This window comes from Pinus tabuliformis, chromosome 1_1, assembly GCF_031772625.1.
Source record: "Pinus tabuliformis cultivar Carrire ecotype Pingquan chromosome 1_1, CPIR1, whole genome shotgun sequence".
Classification (NCBI taxonomy): domain Eukaryota; kingdom Viridiplantae; phylum Streptophyta; class Pinopsida; order Pinales; family Pinaceae; genus Pinus; species Pinus tabuliformis.
In genome coordinates, this window is record NC_142297.1 from 496,511,071 (window position 1) to 496,533,721 (window position 22,651).

Here is a 22,651-nt window from a genome sequence, read left to right on the forward strand (position 1 = left end):
GCATATAAAGAAGAAAAAGGTAATAGTTTTGATTGATTCAGGTAGTATCCATAATTTTATTCATTGTAAGATAGCTAAGGAATTAAATTACTTCCTATATCCAACATCAGAGTGTCAAGTGATGGTTGCAAATGGAGGAGCTATAAATTGCTCTGGAAAGTGCCATAATATCAAGCTATCCATGGGGGAATGTGTATTGCATAGTTCAATTCTTTCCATTCCAATGGGTGGTGTTGATGTTGTACTAGGAGTCCAATGGTTACAATATTTGGGGATGATAGCTTTTAATTTTAAAGAACGTTTCTTGAAATATTTTTGGGAAGGAAAGGAAGTTGAATTAAGGGGTATTGCAGGGAAAAAAGGAAAGATAATCAACTCTAATGGCATGACAAAGCTTCTAAAGAAAGAACAGTGGGGCATAATTGTACAATTATGTTCACTAGAGGTTCAAACATCAAAATCATTTGTTTCTCAAGATTTATAAAAAGTCTTGGACAAATTTTTCAAGGTATTTGAGACTCCCAAAGGCCTCCCACCTATCTGTGATCATGATCGTTCTATTCCTTTGATTCCAGGAAGTGTTCCTCCAAACATTAGGCATTATAGATATCCTTATGCCCAAAAGAGTGAAATTGAACATATAATTGCAGAAATTCTAGTCAAAGTTATTTCTCTGTTCGAGTAGTATTGGTGCACAAGAAGGATGGATCATGGTGCATGCATCTGGATTATAGGGAGCTAAATTATATACTTTTGCATCCAAGAGAAACTTGGGTGCAATATCTGCCACTTTTGAGATTATGGTTGAGTAATTTTGGATGATGAAAAATCACAGTGGGCGAAGAATGTGATCCACCTCTAGTATAATGTCTTCTATTTGGCAACCTCTACCATCGCCTCTGTAGTATGAAAACAATCGAAATGCATGAACCAAATCATATGTACGTGGATAAGTAGAAAATGATTTACACCAATCATGAAAAGATCCAATCAAGCCTCTGTCATCAATAGCACGTAAAGTATTCCTTGAGCTTGGAGGAATTATATTCATCACCCAAACTGGTTTTGTGCTTAAACCAACACCAAATCCGCCATAGAAAGAGATCATATCCATTACATTTCGAATATCATATTTACTGGAATTCATAAATGTCCAATATTCATTGACTTGCCTCTGCCAAAATGTTGTGTCTGCACTAAAATTTTCAGCAATGATCCCTATTTTCTCATGTCATTTAGGGAAGATTGATAAACACTTTGACAATGGAGGAAGTTGTTGAATGTTCTCTGCTTCTGGACTTAAAGTTAGACAATTCCTTAATGGTTTCTTCCATGATTGTTCTGGATCATGTGCCTGATCACATAAAACCAAGATTTTGTATTTTTCTTTCTCTAGTTGGCATGCCTTATCTCCTGGCTTGAACCAAATTGCTATTTGAACTTGACGAGAAATAATATTCCCACATGTTGAAGTTGTCAGACATCAACTTCTCCCATTGATGGGGATAATCTTTATCCTTCCTGTAAGTAGGAGGTGCAGAATAAAAAAAGTAACCACTAGCTCTCAAAAGGTGATCCACTTCTTTCAGCAGAACACCATCATTTTCATGCCAATCGACATGACAATGTGAACAATGGACCATTTCAAATGAATTTCTTGGATAAGCTAGTTGTGTTGTACCAAGAACTGTAATCATGACACCAATTCCTCGTTCAAGAGAAAATTGAATCTGATTCTCATGCCCATCCTTTGGAGCAAATGACATTGTCTATATACCCAGTGGAAGTAGATAAGCTGAAAAACTTGCAAAACCACAACCAACATCAAGAACTTGCACCACTCTTGTAGCTCATAAATCCCATGTTCCATTAGTTATCATGTTTCCCAACCTTTGGATGTACTCTAAAGCTCCATGCTTGAAATGAGTACCACCACTAGGGAACCACCATAGTTTACCCTGCTTATGAACCCAAATTTTCCCACCTTTGACTTTCTGTAAGATGTGACTGATTCATATTACTCAAGGGGGCTTCACTCAATGAACCTCCAACATATCACATGCATTCGATGCATACTAAACAATACCCCTAATTTGACTACATATTGGAAAATACCTCTAAACTTCACATAATTTAACCCCCTACCAATATAAACCCAATACACCTTCCTAATTTAAAAACCCCTATTTTCACTAGATATTGTAGGTATCCATTTTTTCATTAGCTTTTTTTATACCCCTTTATATTTTTTCATAAACTTTGAGCTCCATTTTTTATACCTACCAATATAAAAACTCTTTATCCCCTAATATATGCGCAATATATTATGTCATTTTTTCCTCAATATATGAACCCACATGGTATGGTATTGCTCCCCCAATGAAGCCCCCATGATATTAGTTCACCACACATAATCTTTATTGATTGGCCATATTGCTTCACCACACATAATCTTTACTGATTGGCCATTTTATTGGGATCTTGTATTCTTTGGGAGGAGGTATTAAACGGAAAGGTCGTTCCTCAAGTGGAGAGGACAAATTTCTTTAGAAATTCACTCTTCGAGAATAATTCAAAATTTTCAAAGTGTTGATATACTTTAAATCATAACAAGGAACATACTCAGTATAATTCAATGAGAAAACATTCATTCCTTCTATAGGTATCTTTATCACATCAACTCTAAAATTGAGAACCACCTTGTTACTTAACCACTGCTTCCTAGTTGAGATCAATGATGCTTGCGTATAGATCACATGCATAGTGCCAAATAATGTTTGAACAAAAAAATAACTATCATCAATGTGAAAGTGAGCACGACCACCTTCCCTTATTGCACATCTAACCCAGAGGAAAGTGAAAAGCCCATATTTAGATGCAAACATTAACAAGGGGAAACATGTCAACTAGCAACGTATAAACCCATCTTTTCATTGTTTTTCACTTTATCACACATGATTATCTCCACCAATTTCAGTTGAAGGCAGTTGAATTAGTTAAATGATCCAGGTGGATCTCCAAACACCAGTGGCATGAAAAAGGCTCAAAATTCAGAGTGGCAGAAAGTCGATTAACTTGACATCAGATCGAAGTGCTTGTCGCCCTGATTCCAATGGCGTGAACGACACTCCAATCCGAATCTGTATGAAGAAGATAGAGGTAGTCAAAGTTTGGGGTTCACTTACCCATGTGGCAGGCTTAAGGAAGGTGCAATTTGGCAAGAATCCGACACCGGAATCCAACCGGTTTTCCAGGCAAAATTGTGTGTCCGTTAATTTGTGTAATATCGCCTAAGGTTCTGAAAAATTCCTAAGTGGGCAGTGGTTATTTATTTTTGACTAAAAAATTTATAAAAATATGGGGCCAACGGCCATGACCTCGTCGCCCTCAGAACCTCAATAACAAAAATGATATTAAATGGGGTGGGCAGCCATATACGCATATACGCATATGGTGGGGGCGCGAGCTGTTGTTGTAGGGAAAAGTATCCGACTCGGATGACCCTATCCCACTCTAAGGGTGATAGTACCTCAGCAACAACTGTAAAGCAAACTACTTAAGGTTTACTTCTTTATGAAAGCAAAAGAGAGTGGAGAAATGCACTAACCGTTGCCTTGCGCTTAATGTCGAATCCAAACTCTTTTCTTTGGCCGCTTGCTCCTAGCTCCTTGCTCTTTTGCTGGCCCAGCTACAATGAGATCCTGCAAAATAACAAAGAAGGAAACTACAAGAGGCATGCAATCATAACTGGTTCAAGGATTAGTATAAACCAAATATACAATTATCACAATATATCATTGAAACAAGAGCATATAGAAGAACCTCAATAGCTTTTATTAATGAAGAAGTAAAGGTTTTGAGAGCGTTACAACCATTGAAGGCCCCAATCCAGCAACACCTCCCAGCAGAAAGAGTTTCTCCTCTTCACCTCTCTCAAGCAATCACCCAGTAGCTCTATAGTGAAACCAACAGCATATCATTACTTTGCACAAAATTCCAGCCTCCAGAGCTCATAGGAGAGAGCTCAATATATAGATGAATTGAGAAAGGATGAGTCAGCTTGCAACTGATGTGTAGCTGCCTTGTGTCCTCTCTCTCTTCAGTTGATCTTCAGTTCTTGAGTCCACTTGGAGAACCTTGCTTCCACTTGGAGAAACAGAGCCTCTACTCATCACAAGGTGAAATCCCTGATCCAAGTGTCATTTTTGGAAGATTCCAGAGCAATGACTCAGTGTGCCACTTGTCCCATCTCGCTCAGCGCAGGTGGCCTTTTTTCCACTTGCTTTGCAACGCAGGTACACCATGGAGGATTTGAGTTTCAGCGTAGAAGCCTAGTGGAGCACCTGCTTTGATTTCAGGATTGCTTGTTTTTGAGTGTTTTCAGGTGGAGAACTGATCTGAGAGCTGTTGGTTTGCTGACCTTGTTCCTCTAGGGGTAGGAACATCATGTTTAGGGAACTTTGGATCCCTTGGATTATTGACAATTCATGCTTGTTGCTGTAAGGCACAAAATTGTCTATAACAGATGCCCCCTAAAGTATGAGGTCGTTTATCGGGTGAAATGCTTTATTGAGAGGATCTGAAGTTCATTCAATCTACTGAGAAGTGTCCTGTAATAAGATACAATACAATACATTGTTTTTCATACATTTTCATGATCTAGCTGAGGCGGGCATTCCCATGCTCAGCTTTATAAATACATTTTGGTACATAGAAAAGACGATCGTCTGATTGTAGACTGATAATTCTCTGCTGAAATTATCATCCTTTGAGAAGGATGATCATCTGCTGCAATGATGTACATATCAAATGTCTTTATGTCCTGAATATATATCGCAGCCCGGATGGATGAAACTAGATCCGGGGTCTTCAATCTCTTCCGATCTTCACTCGATGTACAAGTCGATCCATGTGAGAATTTCTTGAAGTCGAACATGGAAAGACATCGCTTGATTACCGGTCAATGATGTAAACCGTTAAAAAGCGCGAGAGGAATCACCGATAAGGATGATGACCCTCAAGGTACGGCAGTACAATTCACATGGTGGGAATAAAGGACTTGGCGTCGACCACCATGCAAAATCTTCTGGTCGAAGATCATTGATGTATACCTGTCGCCGGAAGTGAGAAACTTGCCATTGAGGCATGCAAGCTTCAAAGTACTGAAGGGGGTGTTCCTAGATCAACTCCTTGGATAATGAGCTGATGTCAACAAGGAGCGATCCGTCAAAGGAGGGCCTTAATGAATCCCACATCAGTGACACGGAACGGAGCTAGTGATTGTGATGAGGTGAAAACAAACTGTGATGTATGATTCAGGGTGGCGGTCATGAAGTGGATGAAAGATAATGTATGGCAGTGGATGGGACACGGTTGACTCTTTGCAGAACCACATCTCTTGAACATATAACGACACTGATGTGATGGATTGGTAGCATTACCCCAATTGTGGATGGTGTGGCGAGGACCATGGTTATGAGACCGGTGAATGAAACAACCCAACCCGATGTGATACGGAGGACAAAGTGTCATGTTCAAGAGCGACTTGCTACCATTAATGCTGTGAGGTTCTCCCAATTTTTCCCCAGTCATTGCTGACCAGTACCTCTTTATTTTTGTCAAGCTTGAGGAGGATAACATATGCTTGTTCTATAACCTGCCCTTCGGGCAAGCCCATCGCTATGTTTTAACGAGCCTAGCGATAGGGAAACTCGTTCTCGTCTAAAGACAAGTTTGACGCTATTTAATCATTTTAACGAGTCTAACGACAAGGAAAACTCGGTCCTTTTCATTTTTAGAGAGTCTGAAAAGGTACGAAAAGTTAACTCCAAAATTCCTTTTTCGTCATCTAATCCCTTAAGTCCGAAAAAGTATAAAACAATACAGAAGGGATGAACTTTCGATTTCTTTAACGAGCCGAACAAAACAAGCGCTCGATATTTTTGTGCAATAATCCCTCAGGTCCAAAAAGATTAAAATCTAGAGGAGGGATAGCTCTTCCGGTCCTTTTAACGAGCTGGAAGGCCAAAACTCGGCAAACTTTTCATATTTTACGAGTCAGTGAAAAGAGCTCAAAGAAGACTCGTCTTTTGAGGAACGAGTGATGAACAGGGATAGCAGCAGATTTCGGGTACAGGTTGGAATTCTCTAATCACGGCAGTGTCACAAGGATGGCTAAGTGAAATCACTCTTCACAGCTGTTCCTCAAAATGGGTAAACACACATATGGAGATGAACGATTGGCCAAATGAACGGATGGAGGTGAGACTGCAAGAACACGACCAAAGGTTTTTAAAACGGCTTTCAAAGGTTACATTTCTCCAGGTTATTTACCGGTTCATTTTTTCTGGATGAGCTTGAACTGTAGGGAAAGATTGCTCACAATTTATGTTTATTTTTTAACGAGCATGAACTCTATACAAAAACTGCTCGATTCTTGCGTTTATTTTTTAACGAGCATGAACATTGCTAAAGCTGCTCGATCTTTTGCATGCCCCCAGCATCATAATGACGCATGTCAAAGGAGGGTGCCCCCCAAGCTTCATTGCATTCAACTTGGTGGTTGGAATGAAGGTTTACCTTTGAATTTTGAAAAGGGGATTTGTTTCATTTTTTAATGAGGTTGACATAATAAAAGAACTATCCTCATGACTCCTTGTTTCATTTTTTAACGAGGTTGACACGAGATAAGAACCGTCCTCGGGGCCCACTGTATTTACAGTATTTCCATTAGGGTGATGATCCATGCTGACAAAATATTTAGGAATCTTCTGAATCCGTTAGACATAGAAGATTTCATATTGTAGGTTTCCACTGTGGCTACTTCCGCCAGATTACTCGCCGACGGTATGGAAAAAGTACCCATTAAGGCAGGGTCTTTTAGGAGACCTACTCCGATATTTTGGAGTGATTGATTACTTTCATGGATCATTGTGCTGCTTCCCGTAACTTGAGAACTGTTGGGGAGAAATGTTTGTTGGTCGACGATTGTAATTTTTCCTTGAAAAGGAAATACAATTCTCCTGTAGTAGGTCGACACAACTGCAGCCATGGCATATATCCAAGGCCTTCCCAGTAGGATGTTGTAATCGAGGTTTCCGTCGATTACTTCCACATCAACTTCTACTGTTTTGCCCCCCAGTTCAACTTGCAAGTTACTTAAAATCCCGTATGGAGTGTATGATCGTCCATCAAATGCTTTTAACATCGTTGACGATTTCGACAAGGGTGGTGAGCCTAAACGTTTCCAGCAACTCATCGACATAAGACATGTAGATGCCCCCTCATCAATAATTGTTCGATGAACAGTTTTGTTGAGGGCTTTCACTTTAATAAGGAAAGCTTGTTGAGCTGGTAACTTAGGGTCATATCCTTTATGATCAAAGGCCACAAGATTGGAATCCATTGGGCCAATCCCACCTATAGCTGATAATAAAGCTTGCTCTTGGGAGGTGCAATTTTGTGCTACCTCAAGTGTCGACATAGCGGACGACGATTGGGTCAGGTCTTCTATTATATTATAATCCTGTGTTATTTTTTCACGAGGATTAAATGTAGACTTGTGTACTACTCCCTTTGGCGACTTTATCATTGGTTTAGGAACGATGGGTGGCACAACTTCGTTCAAAGTTGTTGTCGAACTACTAGGTTGTTTATCAGCCTTGTTATTCGACCGCTGTGGATTCCGGTAACCTTTACTCCTTGTCAAAGCATTATTCTGCTGCTTTGAGGTGGAAAACATAAGCACTTGGGATCGGGAAGCATTTTGATTGGCAACCAGATTTTGGCTTGGATTAGGGAATGGATCAGTCAATACTGCTGGGGTTTTTGAACTCTTGAAGAGTTTCTTAACTTCAGGTATATGTGGACAATCTTTCGTCCAATGATCCTCATCGCATAGGTCTCCCTTTCCTTTTCTTTATCTTCTTGCCCCCTGGTTGCTTTAGTTGTTTGCCCTTGTCGGTCGACATGGCATTTACTTCTGAGGCAAGAAGTTCCTCATTTGCATTTTGACTAGAAATTTTGCGTTTTCCAGTTACGCCATTACTGGCGTGAGAGTTAGTATTCGATCCAGGAGGGGGAGGAATTGGAAATTCAGGTCTAGGGGCGTCAGGTATTTTGTCGTAGAGCGTGCCCGACTGAGTATATACTAAGTCTAAGTATTGAGCACGAGCAATGACTTGCTCCTCTGTTACGACTCCTCCCTTGGCCACATCTTTCGTTATAGCCGGAAGTAACGACTTTATAAACCATTTAGCTAACAGCTGATCGGGAACGTAAGTTTTCACCATCCTACGACGACGACGCCACTCATGTATATGATCAGATATGTGAGTGGTCGTTGTCTGTTTGAAGTTGGTAAGGAGTTCTGTTCCCGTTTCATACCTTATCGGTAATTGAAAATGGGTTAAGAAAGTCGTGGCTAAGGAGCTGAAATTGTCGAAAGAGGCTCTTGGCAATTCAATATACCATTTAGCCGCTGGACCTGTCAATGTCCTCTGGAAGAGGTGAAGTCTTATCGAATCATCATTCAGGGTGTTTGATGAACACCATAGGTGGAATGTCATCACATGATTCAACGGATCTTCACCTGGATTTCCATTGAATTTAGGAATGTCCGACGGAAGTTTATGTGGAATCGCTGGCCACCAAGGGGCATAAGCAATTGGATCATTTGTCAGCCGGTTTAGATCTGGTAGTTCTAGAGTTGCTACAAAGGGCAACTGTTGATTCAGGTTAGGCGAAGCATATCCAGGATAAGATGGTATCGCCTGAGCAATGGGTCTTTGCAGACCAACATAATGCTGGCAACTTTGACAAGGTTGATGGGCATAACCATTACAGTATGGTTTCCCATTACTTACAAAGACTTGTTGCTCAGGTCCTTGATATGATTGCAGGAATGGCGGTTGTTGAGTTTGAACCAGCTCTGGTTGTTGGACCATTTGCTGATGCCCAATACTAGATGATTGACCAAGATGAGGAGTCATAGTACTTGTTTGATCCTGAGTCGCTCCGGATAAGGAGGCACTGACCTGAGGTTGCGATTGAGATGTCGAGACAAGAGGCTGTTGTATGGAAACCTGAGAAACTTGGGGTTGACATACAGTAGGCAGCGCTTGTACTTGCGACGCAATCATCATACTAGGTATAGTGGCAACATTCGACACAGGGTGGACTGGTTGCATTGAATATGCAACTCTTGGTTGCTGAGGCAGTATTGGTACCCAACCGCTGGATGTAATTCCAGTTTGACCTGAATTTTGTTGTAAACTCCCATATGGTTGTTCTCTAGGGGGGAACAATGAAAAGGCATACTGTCCTCCATATGGTGGCAATCCAGTACTTAAAGGGTAGATTGGCCTTTGAAGACACGTTGGATTGATTTGTTGAGTTTCAACATAAGAAATACCAGATGATAATCCAGACGAAGAAATAGGAACTAACCATTTCATCGTCCCTGATGGGACTCCGGCTTGTTGTTGACAATTTGCCGGGACAGATGGTATACCAGCGAACATCGTTGGAGTAGCAGCAGGAGGCTCTGCTGCTGCTGTGTCAGACGACACAGTCCTAGATGTCGACGGTTGTTCAGACATATCTAGTCTATCCAAAAGATTTCTTAGCGATTCTACAGGAACTTCCACTTGTGGTGGACTAACTTCGAAGATCAACAAGGGAAGGGTGATGATTATTCCGCTTAAAATAAATTTTATAACGACGCTTTAGACACAACTTGCTTTTTCAGTTTTAAAGAGTCGAGAAAAAGCTAAAGATGACACTAGTCTCCTTCGATGTTTTAACGAGCCCGAAGTGACAAATGCTCGGATGGACCTTTTTAGTTATAGAGTTTGAAAAGGGCCAAAAGAAACTGCTCTGGAGATCTAGGCAGAGGGTGTGCCAAACCTTTCGCGAAACCACAGAATACGTTTTACGGTACGGGTGGTCGATCTTCGTGAATGCTGTGTTCACTGCATCGCGATCAGTAGGGCGACCGACACGGCTTCCTATGGATAAAGGATAATTGCCTATAGGGGTCTCCCAATATATACGCGACGGTACGTGGGAGCACAAGTCCGTATTAGTGCCACCGACTCTCAGGAGGAATCACCCACCTTCGTAGAGATCGACAGTCACTATGTTTAACGACGCCGGAACATGTCTCTACCTAGACCTCTAGATGTTTGCGTTATGTTACAATGCGTTGTTAGGTTCATTCAGTATATTTTAAGTTGATCTTTTTAAATTTTGCCTTTCAAGGTTCACCACGAGATGTATATGACAAATTCCTAAATGCAGCCTAAGATGAGAAGCAAGCTTTTTCAAATCTTTTTGACTGATGAAAATCTTAACTACTGAGGGAGAAGAAAGGCAAATTCTTTTCACACAGCTCATACAGCACAAACTAATGCACTTTCTCCTAAATCATCATGCAAACTTTTTCAAATGCAAAATGCACAATGCATGTATTTTCTTTTCCCTTTCTTAATGTTGATGGGTTACAAAAAGAAAGTTGTTATATAACTTTGATTTTGATTTAAAGCGAAAATAAACAAGCTTGTCCAAAATCAAAAGACACCTTAAGATTTACTTGCGTAATCACTGGAAATGCATGAAATCAAACCATAATGACGAAAGTAAAATGACTAATCAGCTATGGACAGCAAACAAGCTAACTCTTTAGACCAGCAAAATGCCTAACACAGGTTCAGATCTAAGAGGCCAAAAGCAAGACTAGTTTACTCTTCGTTATGGGAAATTGTAAATGAGTAAGAAATACAAAGAACAAGTACAATTTCATTATATAACAGAGGCAGAATGATGGCAAGTAATGTTGGTTTCAGAACAGGTGCAAGACTGGTAACTGGCAGCCAAATCTATAGTGAAAACAGGCAAGAGAAAAGGAGGAAACCCCAACAGCACTAGGCAAAATTGGGCCAACGCAGGTGCTGCACAGCCAGTCTGGCTCTCAGCGCAGGTAGCCCCTTCGGGACCTGCGTTGCAAAGCAGGTAGCCTATGTACTACCTGCTTTGGAAAACGAAAGTTGCGTTTTCACAGTTTCCGGGTCATAATTTTCTCAAAAATGCACAGTTTTTGCTCAAATCAGAAGCAATCAGTCAAGCACACTCAAAGGGATGATAAGGAAGGTGAAAAGCTATCACTAAGAGCTTACAAGGATCCTTGTAGATCAGCTCTTCAAATCATGAACTTGCTCAGAAATGAGCTAGAGTAGCTGCCCTCTACTTCGCTTTTGATATAGTCAAAAGCTTTTCGATTTGGTACTCTTTTGTTCAGGAAATGAATAGCAAAATACTACAAACACAATCAAATGGATACGATCCCCAGCGGAGTCGCCAGTTTGTTGTAGGGAAAAGTATCCGACTCGGATGACCCTATCCCACTCTAAGGGTGATAGTACCTCAGCAACAACTGTAAAGCAAACTACTTAAGGTTTACTTCTTTATGAAAGCAAAAGAGAATGAAGAAATGCACTAACAATTGCCTTGCGCTTAATGTCGAATCCAAACTCTTTTCTTTGGCCGCTTGCTCCTAGCTCCTTGCTCTTTTGCTGGCCCAGCTACAATGAGATCCTGCAAAATAACAAAGAAGGAAACTACAAGAGGCATGCAATCATAACTGGTTCAAGGATTAGTATAAACCAAATATAAAATTATCACAATATATCATTGAAACAAGAGCATATAGAAGAACCTCAATAGCTTTTATTAATGAAGAAGTAAAGGTTCTGAGAGCGTTACAACCATTGAAGGCCCCAATCCAGCAACACCTCCCAACAAAAAGAGTTTCTCCTCTTCACCTCTCTCAAGCAATCACCCAATAGCTCTATAGTGAAACCAACAGCATATCATTACTTTGCACAAAATTCCAGCCTCCAGAGCTCATAGGAGAGAGCTCAATATATAGATGAATTGAGAAAGGATGAGTCAGCTTGCAACTGATGTGTAGCTGCCTTGTATCCTCTCTCTCTTCAGTTGATCTTCAGTTCTTGAGTCCACTTGGAGAACCTTGCTTCCACTTGGAGAAACAGAGCCTCTGACTCATCACAAGGCGAAATCCCTGATCCAAGTGTCATTTTTGGAAGATTCCAGAGCAATGACTCAGTGTGCCACTTGTCCCATCTCGCTTAGCACAGGTGGCCTTTGTTCCACTTGCTTTGCAACGCAGGTACACCATGGAGGATCTGAGTTTCAGCGCAGAAGCCTAGTGGAGCACCTGCTTTGATTTCAGGATTGCTTGTTTTTGAGTGTTTTCAGGCGGAGAACTGATTTGAGAGCTGTTGGTTTGCTGACCTTGTTCCTCTAGGGGTAGGAACATCATGTTTAGGGAACTTTGGATCCCTTGGATTATTGACAATTCATGCTTGTTTCTGTAAGGCACAAAATTGTCTATAACAGCTGTCAACCATGCCGCCCCTCCACCTCACATTCAAACCGCCGGAGATTTGGGGGAGCGAGCCACCGGGATCGGCAGACCCACCTCTGATTACACACTACACTCACCTTATGCAGAGGCAACGACGAAGGTTTAGGAGAGCGGGCCACCAAACTAGTGGACCCGCCTCCCATTTAAATAAATTATAATTGTTATGCATTAAAAACGGAGGGGTGGGATTTGATCCCCTGACCCTCCTCAACGAGTTTCCTTGTTTGCCAATGCGCCCAATGACCTTCCTTGGTTGATCTGCCCACCAAACATTATATCAAGCCTTTTCCACAGTACACCCGGGGGAAGAGAGAATGCACGTATTTCGAGACATGTGATTTGCAGGAGGCGGAACCGTGAGCAAGCCTGTGATAGGGGGCAGAACCTTGCCTGAGCACATTTTCCAGGGGGTCAGTTTTAGTCTAGTGTCAGAATTGGGCAAGTTTTATATCGATTTTGCACCTCTCGGCGATAGGAACTCAATGGTGATGCTAGTTTCTGCAATAAAGCTCTCCATTTTTTTGGCCATTTTCCAGATTGGAGGTATAAAACTCCTTTTTGTAAATGTTGATTGTACTCTTCTTTCTCATGCCACTTAATGAATGAAGGCATCCTCATTGATTGAGCAGGGTCCGGAGACGTAGTCCAAATTGGATGAACTCCATTATCAAGCCTCTTGTCTTCTTTCATGCTTTTATGTGTTTCTCCTCTTCTCTCATGTGCACATTAAATTTCTATGGTTACGCTGTAATTTATCCATGTAATTCTTTAATACATCTATAAGCAAAAAATCTTGGATCATTAAATCCCTTCAAAATGAGTCAAATGGCCTTCGAACTTAAAGATTTGAATAAAACTTGTTCAAATACTAGAGAGAGATTTTTGGAGCGAGTATATTGGAATTTATCAAGGAGATTTCATAGTAAAAAAGTACAGATTTAATAATGCTTCGTGTTACTATGACAATGTGACCTAGCGTGATACTTTTAGAAACCTTAAAAGCATATTATTAATGTTTATTAAAGAGCTCAAAAACTTGATGAAGGAATGTCAAAAGTTGATTCAATGTAGTTTTTAATTTGCCCACCAATATATTTGGAGACCTTTGAAGCAACATTGCATTGTAGGGGGCAATTGTCGAAACCTTAATAAGATTTTATTATTTTGGCTTTTCATTGAGTGTTCAACAACTCGTCAGAGAGGTGGGTGTCAAAACTGTCCAAGAAAATAAGATTTTTGTTGTTGTTGTATTTGTTGCTTTTTCTTGAAAACCCAATTTTTGGAATTGGTGATTCTTTTAGTAATAAAACATCCATTTATTATAAGTTTAATCTTTTATTTTTTAAAAGATTCACATACTATGCATTCAATCTTGTTAATATTAGTGTATATCCTATGATCCAATGCCAAAATATACTATGAAAAATATATATTTTATCTTTTAGATCCAATAGTATGTATTAAATTATGTAAATCACAACATAAATCGTATTAATTAATCTACTTTTGAGTCCTTATTAATAACATTCAGTAGTTTTATTATGTTGGTCATCTTATATGTCCCATAAGATCTCCTTTAGATTTCTTTAGTCATATCTCATATATACAAATTCTATGGCATGCATAGGTCAAAAACATTTAATTTCCACTTTTGAAGATTTTATTATACAGTATTCCATACAATTTCAAATTAAGATTCAAAATTTAATAAATCCTCTGTGTTATATAATCATTTTAGTTTTTTATGATAAATATATGAAATTTTTAAACATAACTATTTTATTGAAAAATATATATATTTTCTTATGAATTTTTATGAATAAAAAAAATCTGTGTTATATAATCATTTTGGTTTTTTATGATAAATATGTGAAATTTTTAAACATAACTATTTTATTAAAAAAATATGTCAATCATCAGAATCCAGAGAAATCCAAATTCCAACCGATATCTCCAAACAATTTTGTACGTTCAATTTTGCATGTGCCATTCACCTACAACTTTATCGCCATCTTCTTAACTTTTGATGACCAAAAGCAAAAGAATCTTGACCCTCCATGTGCCTATCAACATCAATTCAACTTTATGTGGAAGAGGGTTGGAATTTGAGAACCATGGTACTCATTAAATTGGATTATACGAGCTCGACGCGCAGTATGGAATATGATCTACAACTTGACACGCATTAAAATAAAATAACAAAGAGAATATAGGAACATCGCAGGACAGTTTCGTACGTTCAACTTTGAATGTGGGATTCACCACCACCTTTATGGCCACCTTCTTTCACTTTATCGATAACCAAAGCAAAAGAATGTCGACCCTCCGTGTGCTTATCAACGTCGGTTCAACTTTATATGGAAAGAGGGTTGGAATTTCAGAACCATGGTACTCATTAAATTGGGTGAGAAGGATTGTGGAATTTTCTTATTTGTTTAAACTAAAAATGTTGACCATGGTTGTGAATATTCTTATTTTTAATCATGAAAAATCATTCCATTCCAATCAATTGATCTTCCAACTAAATTATCCATTAAATTCCGTCTGGTCATTTTGGTGTTGAAAAAACTTTGTGTCATGTACAAAGATTTTTCTTTTGGCCTCATATGAAGAACATTGTGACTTTCTATGTAAAGGGATGTGTGATGTGTTCTGTTTCAAAGCCATCTAATAGAAAACTCGGTCTCTACACACCACTCCCTATTCCGAGTCGTCCATGGGAAAGTGTGTCGATGGATTTTGTAGGAGGTTTGCCTTTGTCTAGAAAAGGTCACGACCATTTATATGTCGTTGTTGACTATTTTAGTAAGATGTGTATTCTAATGCCTTGTAAAAAGTAGATCACTGCAGAGCAGACTACTTATCTTTTCTTTCAGCATGTTTGGGTCCATTTTGGGTTGCCCACATCGATTGTGTCAGATCAGGACTCTTGCTTTATCAGAGAGTTTTGGACCAGCTTGTGGAAGATTATGGACACCAAGTTGAAAAGAAGCATGACATTTCATCCATAGACAGACAGACAGACAGAGGTTGTCAATCGCACCATGGTACACTTGTTGCAAGGATATTGTGGAAAACATCCCAAGTTGTGGGATGTTAGGTCCCTATAATACTAGTGATTCCCCCATTACTATTGTCATTGTATCCCTTATTGTTATTGTTGTGCCCCTATTGTCCCCATATTATTATTATTGTGCCCCATAGAAGCCCACTATTGTTATTTTTGTGCCCTTATATTATTATTGTTAGGTCGGCTTTGGTTATATTGTGACCCCTTAGACTCCTATATATAGAAAGGAGGTTTTGTCATTTGTATAATCCAAGAATTGTTCATTTGTGTAATGTAAAGGAGGTTTCCCCCTTGAAGAGATTGTTTCTAAGTCGTTGATCTATCTTTTCTATCTTTTTGTGAGCTGGTTTCATAACATTTGGTATCAGAGATTTGGATTCTAGGGTTTCGCTGCTCCAAATAGGTCATCGTGGAATTTTTGCTATAACTTTTTCGCTACGAAGTTTCAAAAGCTAAAAAAAAAACCCATTTGAGAAGAAATTGGTCTGAACCTCGAATCTGAACTTCATATCTTGTCTCGCTATATTTTCAGAGATATGATCTGAGGAAGTTAGGGTTTTTGCAAGCTCCATAATTTCATCTCAAACATGCCATCGTGGAAGTTTCACTATAAATTTTTTTCTACAAAGGTTCAGACTCTGAAATTAAAACCCATTTGAGCTGAAATCTTGGTAAAGCTCTGGTCCAAATTTTAGACCTTGTCTCGCTATATTTTTGGAAATATAATCTGAGGAAGTTAGGGATTTTGCAGACTCCCGAATTATATTCTAAACATGTGACCTTGGGAAAATCGTCATAACTTTCTCTCTAAGCATCAGATTGAAATTTCGTAAGAAGCTTCAGAAAGAGGATGGAATGTACATTTTTGTGTATTGTTTTTAGGTTCGAAGGTCGAAACAATAACATGTGGAACTTCGTACAAGTTTGATCTAGTATATAAGTATATAAGCAGGTCATCTTGGGAGATGGAGAATAACTCTTTCTTGGAGAATCCAATTTCGATCAAACTGGTGGCATTAGAAAGAGGGCATAGAGAGATATTGCAGGTCATAATTTCAGACCTTGGAGATCCAAAATTACAGAGTTACAATCGTTCAATATTGAGCTCCTACAAAGTGAAAAAAGGTGTGTAGTTTTTTTAAATTTTTGCATAAGTTTGGTTTGAAAAATTAGTTTGAAGGAATTCAAAGGGCATAGTGAAGAATTATTATCAGTAATTGATGCTCCAAAGAAAAAAAATGGAAACACCTAGTAAGCAACCTGAAATCTCTAGCATGACTCATGAAGAAGAGGAAGAAGTGCAACATGATATATCAAAATTACGAGAACAGGTGAAACAAATTTCACTCGCACAAAAAGTGACAGAAGCTAAGATGGATGGTTTAAAGAAAGACGTAGAAGCTAAGTTGTATGGCATGGAAGCTAAGATGGATGGTTTAAAGAAAGGCGTAGAAGTTAAGATGGATGACATGGAAGCTAAGATGGATGACTTAAAGAAAGACGTGAAAGCTAAGATGGAAGATTTGACAAAATTTCTACAAGAAATGCTTAATAATGGCGAAAGGGTAGTAAAGGAAACTCATGATGAGAATAAAATAAATGTTAATCATGATTTCATAGACTCTAACGTTGGATCGAAGAAACACCATGTTTCAAAGATCGATACGAGGAAGTTTTATGGCAAGGATCCCACAACATGGATACTACAGATGGAGCAATTTTTCGATCTCCATAATGTCAAAAACACACAAATGGTACACATTGCAACTTTATATTTGGAACCAAATCAGTTTGTATGGTATCGATGGCTTTGCTCTCGTAAACAAATTGTCACTTGGGCTATTTTTATGGATGAAATGATAGCGCATTATCAGGATACAAAAAACAACACTTTTTTTAGCCAATTGATAATTCTCAAACAAAAGGGTTCAATGATGGAGCACATTGAGGACTTCCAAAAATTGAATATAAGGGTAAAAGATACTCCAGAGGAGCATATGATTGAAGTGTTCATAGGGACTTTAAATGATAACATCCAACATGAGGTTCGCCTTTGGGAACCTGATTCATTGGAGAAGGCATTTAGGTTGGCAAGAAAAATTGAAAGAATAATTATCAGATTGATCCAAGTGGATCTCCAGACAATAGTGGCATGAAAAAGGCTCAAAATTCAAAGTGGCAGAAAGTCGATTACCTTGACCTCAGATCGAAGTGCTTGTCGCCCTGATTCCAACGACACGAACTACACTCCAATCCAAGTTCGTATGAAGAAGATAGAGACAGCCAAAGTTTGGGGTTGACTTACCCATGTGGCAGGCTTAAGGAGGGCGCAATTTGGCAAGAATCCAACATCGGAATCCAACCAATTTCCTGGGCGAAATTGTGGATCCATTAATTTGTCTAATATTGCCTAAGGTTCTGGAAAATTCCTAAGCAGGTGGTGGTTATATTTTTAAATAAAAAATATAAACAAATATGGGGTGGGCGACCATGACCCCGCCGCCCCTGGAACCTCCATAACAAAAATGATATTAAATGGGGTGGGCGGCCATGATCCCACCACCCTCTAGAGTCCACCAACAAAAAAATATACGCATATGGTGGGGGCGCGGGCTGTCAACCTCGCCGCCCCTCCACCTCACATTCAAACCTCTAGAGATTTGGGGGAGCAGGACACCAGGATCAACGGACCCACCTCTGATTACACACTACACTCAACTTATACGAAGGCAACGACGAAGGTTTAGGGGAGCGGGCCACCATACCGGTTGACCCTCCTCCCCTTTAAATAAACTATAACTGTTATGCATTAAAAAAGGGAGGGGCGGGATTTGATCCCTTGACCCCCCTCAATGAGTTCCCTTGTTTGCTAATGCGCCCAACGACCTTCCTTGGTTGATTCGCCCACCAAACATTATATCAAGACTTTTGCACAGTGTCCCCGGGGGAAGAGAGCGTACACGTATTTCGAGACATATGATTTGCAGGAGGCAAAACCGTGAGTAGGCCTGTGACAGGGGGCAAAACTTTGCCTGAGCACATTTTCCAGGGGGTCAGTTTTGGTCCAGTGTCAGAATTGGGAAATTTTATATCGTTTTTTCACATCTTGGTGACAAGAACTCAATGGTGATCCCAATTTCTACAACAGAGCTTTCCATTTTTTGGCCATTTTCCAGATTGGAGGTATAAGACTCCTTTTTGTAAATGTTGATTGCACTCTTCTTTTTCATGCTACTTAATGAATGAAGGCCTCCCCATTGATTGAGCAGGGCCCGGAGACATAGTCCAAATTGGACGAACTTCGTTATCAAGTCTCTTGTCTTCTTTCATGCTTTTATGTGTTTCTCCTGTAATTTATCCATGTATTTCTTTAGTACATCTATAAGCAAAAGATCTTGGATCATTAAATCCCTTCAAAACGAGTCAAATGGCCTTCGAACTTGTAGATTTGAATAAAACCTATTCAAATACAAGAGAGATTTTTGGAGTGAGTATATTGGAATTTATCAAGGATATTTCATAGTAAAAAAGTACATATTTAATAATGATTCGTGTTACTATGCCAATGTGACCTGGTATGATACTTTCAAAAACCTTAAAAGCATATTATTAATGTTTAATAAAGGGCTCAAAACTTGATGAAGGAATATCAAAAGTTGATTCAATGTAGTTTTTAATTTGCCCACCAATATATTTGGAGACCTTTGAAGCAACATTGCATTGCACGAGGCAATTGTCGAAACCTTAATAAGATTTTATTATTCTGGCTTTTCATTGAGTGTTCAACAACTCGTAAGAGAGGTGGGTGTCAAAACTGTCCAAGAAAATAAGATTTTTGTTGTTGTTGTATTTGTTGCTTTTTCTTGTAAAATATCCATTTATTATAAGTTTAGTCTTTTGTTTTTTAAAAGATTCACATACTATGCATTCAATCTTGTTAATATTAGTGTATATCCTATGATCTAATGCCAAAATATACTATGAAAAATATATATTTTATCTTTTAGATCCAATAGTATGTATTAAATTATGTAAATCACAACATAAATTGTATTAATTAATCTACTTTTGAGTTCTTATTGATAACATTCAATAGTTTTATTATGTTGGTCATCTTATATGTTCCATAAAGTCTCCTTTAGATCTCTTTAGTCCTATCTCATATATACAAATGCTATGGCATACATAGGTTAAGAACATTTAATTTCCACTTCTGAAGATTTTATCATAAAGTGTTCCATACAATTTCAAACCAAAATTCAAAATTTAATAAATCATTTGTGTTATATAATCATTTTGGTTTTTTATAATAAATATATGAAATTTTTAAACATAATTTTTTATGAATAAAAAAAATCTATTTTTTTTTTATAAATATATGAAATTTTTAAACATAATTTTTTTATGAATAAAAAAATCTGTTTTTTTTTAATAAATATATGAAAATTTTAAACCTAACTATCTTATTAAAAGATATTTTTTTATAAATTTTTATTGATAAAAAATTAATTTATTATTAAGATATCAATCATCAAGGGAAAAATTTTGAATCCAGAAAAATCTAAATTCCAACCGATATCTCCAGACAATCTTGTACGTTCAATTTTGAATGTGCCATTCACCTACAACTTTATCGCCATCTTCTTTACTTTTCATAACCAAAAGCAAAAGAATGTCGACCCTCCTTGTGCGTATCAACATCAGTTCAACTTTATGTGGAAGAGGGTTGGAATTTGGGAACCATGGTACTCATTAAATTGGATTGTACGAGCTCGGCGCGCAGTATAGAATATGATGTACAACTTGACACGCATTAAAATATGGCCATCTTCTTTACTTTTGATAACCAAAAGCAAAAGAATGTCGACCCTCCATGTGCGTATCAACATCAGTTCAACTTTATGTGGAAGAGGGTTGGAATTTGAGAAGCATGGTACTCATTAAATTGGATTATACGACCTCGGCGCGCAGAATAGAAATATGATGTACAACTTGACACGCATTAAAATAAAATAACAAAGAGAAGATAGGAACATCGGAGACAGTTTCGTACGTTCAACTTTGAATGGGTCATTCACCACCACCTTTATCGCCACCTTCTTTTCACCTTATCGATACCGAAAGCAAAAGAATGTCGACCCTCCATGTGCCCGTCAACATCGGTTTAACTTTATATGAAAGAGGGTTGGAATTTCAGGACCATGGTACTCGTCAAATTGGATTAGACGAGCTCGGAGCGCAGTACAGAATATGGTCTATAACTTGACACGCATTAAAACCATGGTACTCATTAAATTGGGTGAGAAGGATTGTGGAATTTTCTTATTTGTTTAAACTAAAAATGTTGACCATGGTTGCGAATATTCTTATTTTTAATCATGACGAAATATTCCATTCCAATCAATTTATCTTCCAACTAAATTATCCATTAAATTCCATCTCTCCATAAAGTTTCTCCTCCACAAACGATGAAATCTATATTAAATACCATCCGTGTATAAAAGTTGACTCTTTATCTTTACATGCATCTAACAAACGATGAAATGTCTGTCAGTAAGGCAAGATAGATTCAGACTTGTCCATGTGCTCATTTGTTGCATATTTTTTTTTGAGGGCGGGTTTTTTTCAAAACTGGTTAATAACAAAATTAGGTTTATTAATATTTTTGTTTTTTAACCATTATATTTATTTGTCTTTACCATGGCAGGATTATAGCAATCTATTTTTCACATGACTACTATTAAGATTATAGCAATCTATTTTTAAGATGACTATTATTAATTTAATAGTGATAAATGCAAACTATAGTATTTAATTTTGAAAAACAAATATTTGTTTTTTAATAATTGAAAAATATATTTTTTAAATATTTGATTGGGTCATAATTTTGAAAGTATATACTTTCTTCCATGTAGATAATTTCCTCGCATTTGTTTGCCATAGTTTTTTAGAAGTAGTTGCAATATTTATGCCATGATTTTTAAATATTTGTGCAATGATTTTTCAAATAGCTCTTACTCATTTACTATAATTTATGGCTGACCATAATTTAAGCAAGTATTTCCATAAAAAGTAAATAAAATAAGATAACCTACCATTATTTATGTTTTTCTTCAATACTTTAATATGTAGGAGTAAAAGTGTAAATGCTCCAACTTGTTATACAAGTGCTGCATGCAGCCGGTAGTCCCTGTCGGGGTCTGCTAGAAGGTCTACGTTGCAGATGGCATACCCGTCGAAATTTTTTCGAATTATTTTTAAATGATTTGTATTACTCATAGTACAATACTGAAATCGTAAGAGTAATTTTTTATTTTGTAATAAAAAGATGTGGGTCGAAATTGTTTTCAAATTATTTTTGCAGATTTGTTTTTAAACAAATTGTATTGGTCAGAGTACAATGTTGAAATCATAAGGGAAGTAATTTTTTTTATTTTTTAACAAATATGTCTTGTCTATTGTTGGCAAAGCAGTGGTGGTATAACCATGAATGGGAAATCCAATATAGTTATTGAATTAATTGTTCATTCTGAAATACAATACACTATATAAGACATTGAACTGTTGGTCATTATGAAATACACGATGTAATTACTGAATTAATTGTTCATTCTAAAATACATGATATAAGACATTGAAGTTGTTATTCATAATTCGTTCATTCTAAAATACATGATATAAGACGTTGAACTTGTTATTCATAACTCGTTCATTCTGGAATACATGATATAAGATGTTCTGGAATACATGATATAAGATGTTGAACTAGATATTCATAATGAAAGACATAAAAATAGATGGTTTTATGATAATAAAAAAACTAACATTCACGAATGTGATTTTATTGTTATAATATTTCCTTGTAGTTTAGGCCTATTACTCAATAACTTAAATTTTTTGAAATCCCTAGAACATGGTTTTCACGTAAGAGTGTGTGAAACGTTACGACTAAAAAAATATTGTAGGTATATTCAAATAAGTATATGGGAATAGTTTACTTTCATTAATTAAAAATTAATAAATTTATTATATTTTTTTTATTATTTTTATTTAAATAAATTTTTAACTCTAAATTATATATAATTATATATATATATAATTTATTTGATAAATAATTTAATATAAAAAAATTTATT

The 22,651-nt window shown here is 37.6% G+C and overlaps 1 pseudogene; it reads right to left on the minus strand.

Annotated features, from left to right (window-relative positions):
- Positions 1-655: 655 nt before the first annotated feature.
- Positions 656-2,869, minus strand: LOC149213947 (putative methyltransferase PMT6 pseudogene; annotated as a pseudogene).
- Positions 2,870-22,651: the final 19,782 nt, after the last annotated feature.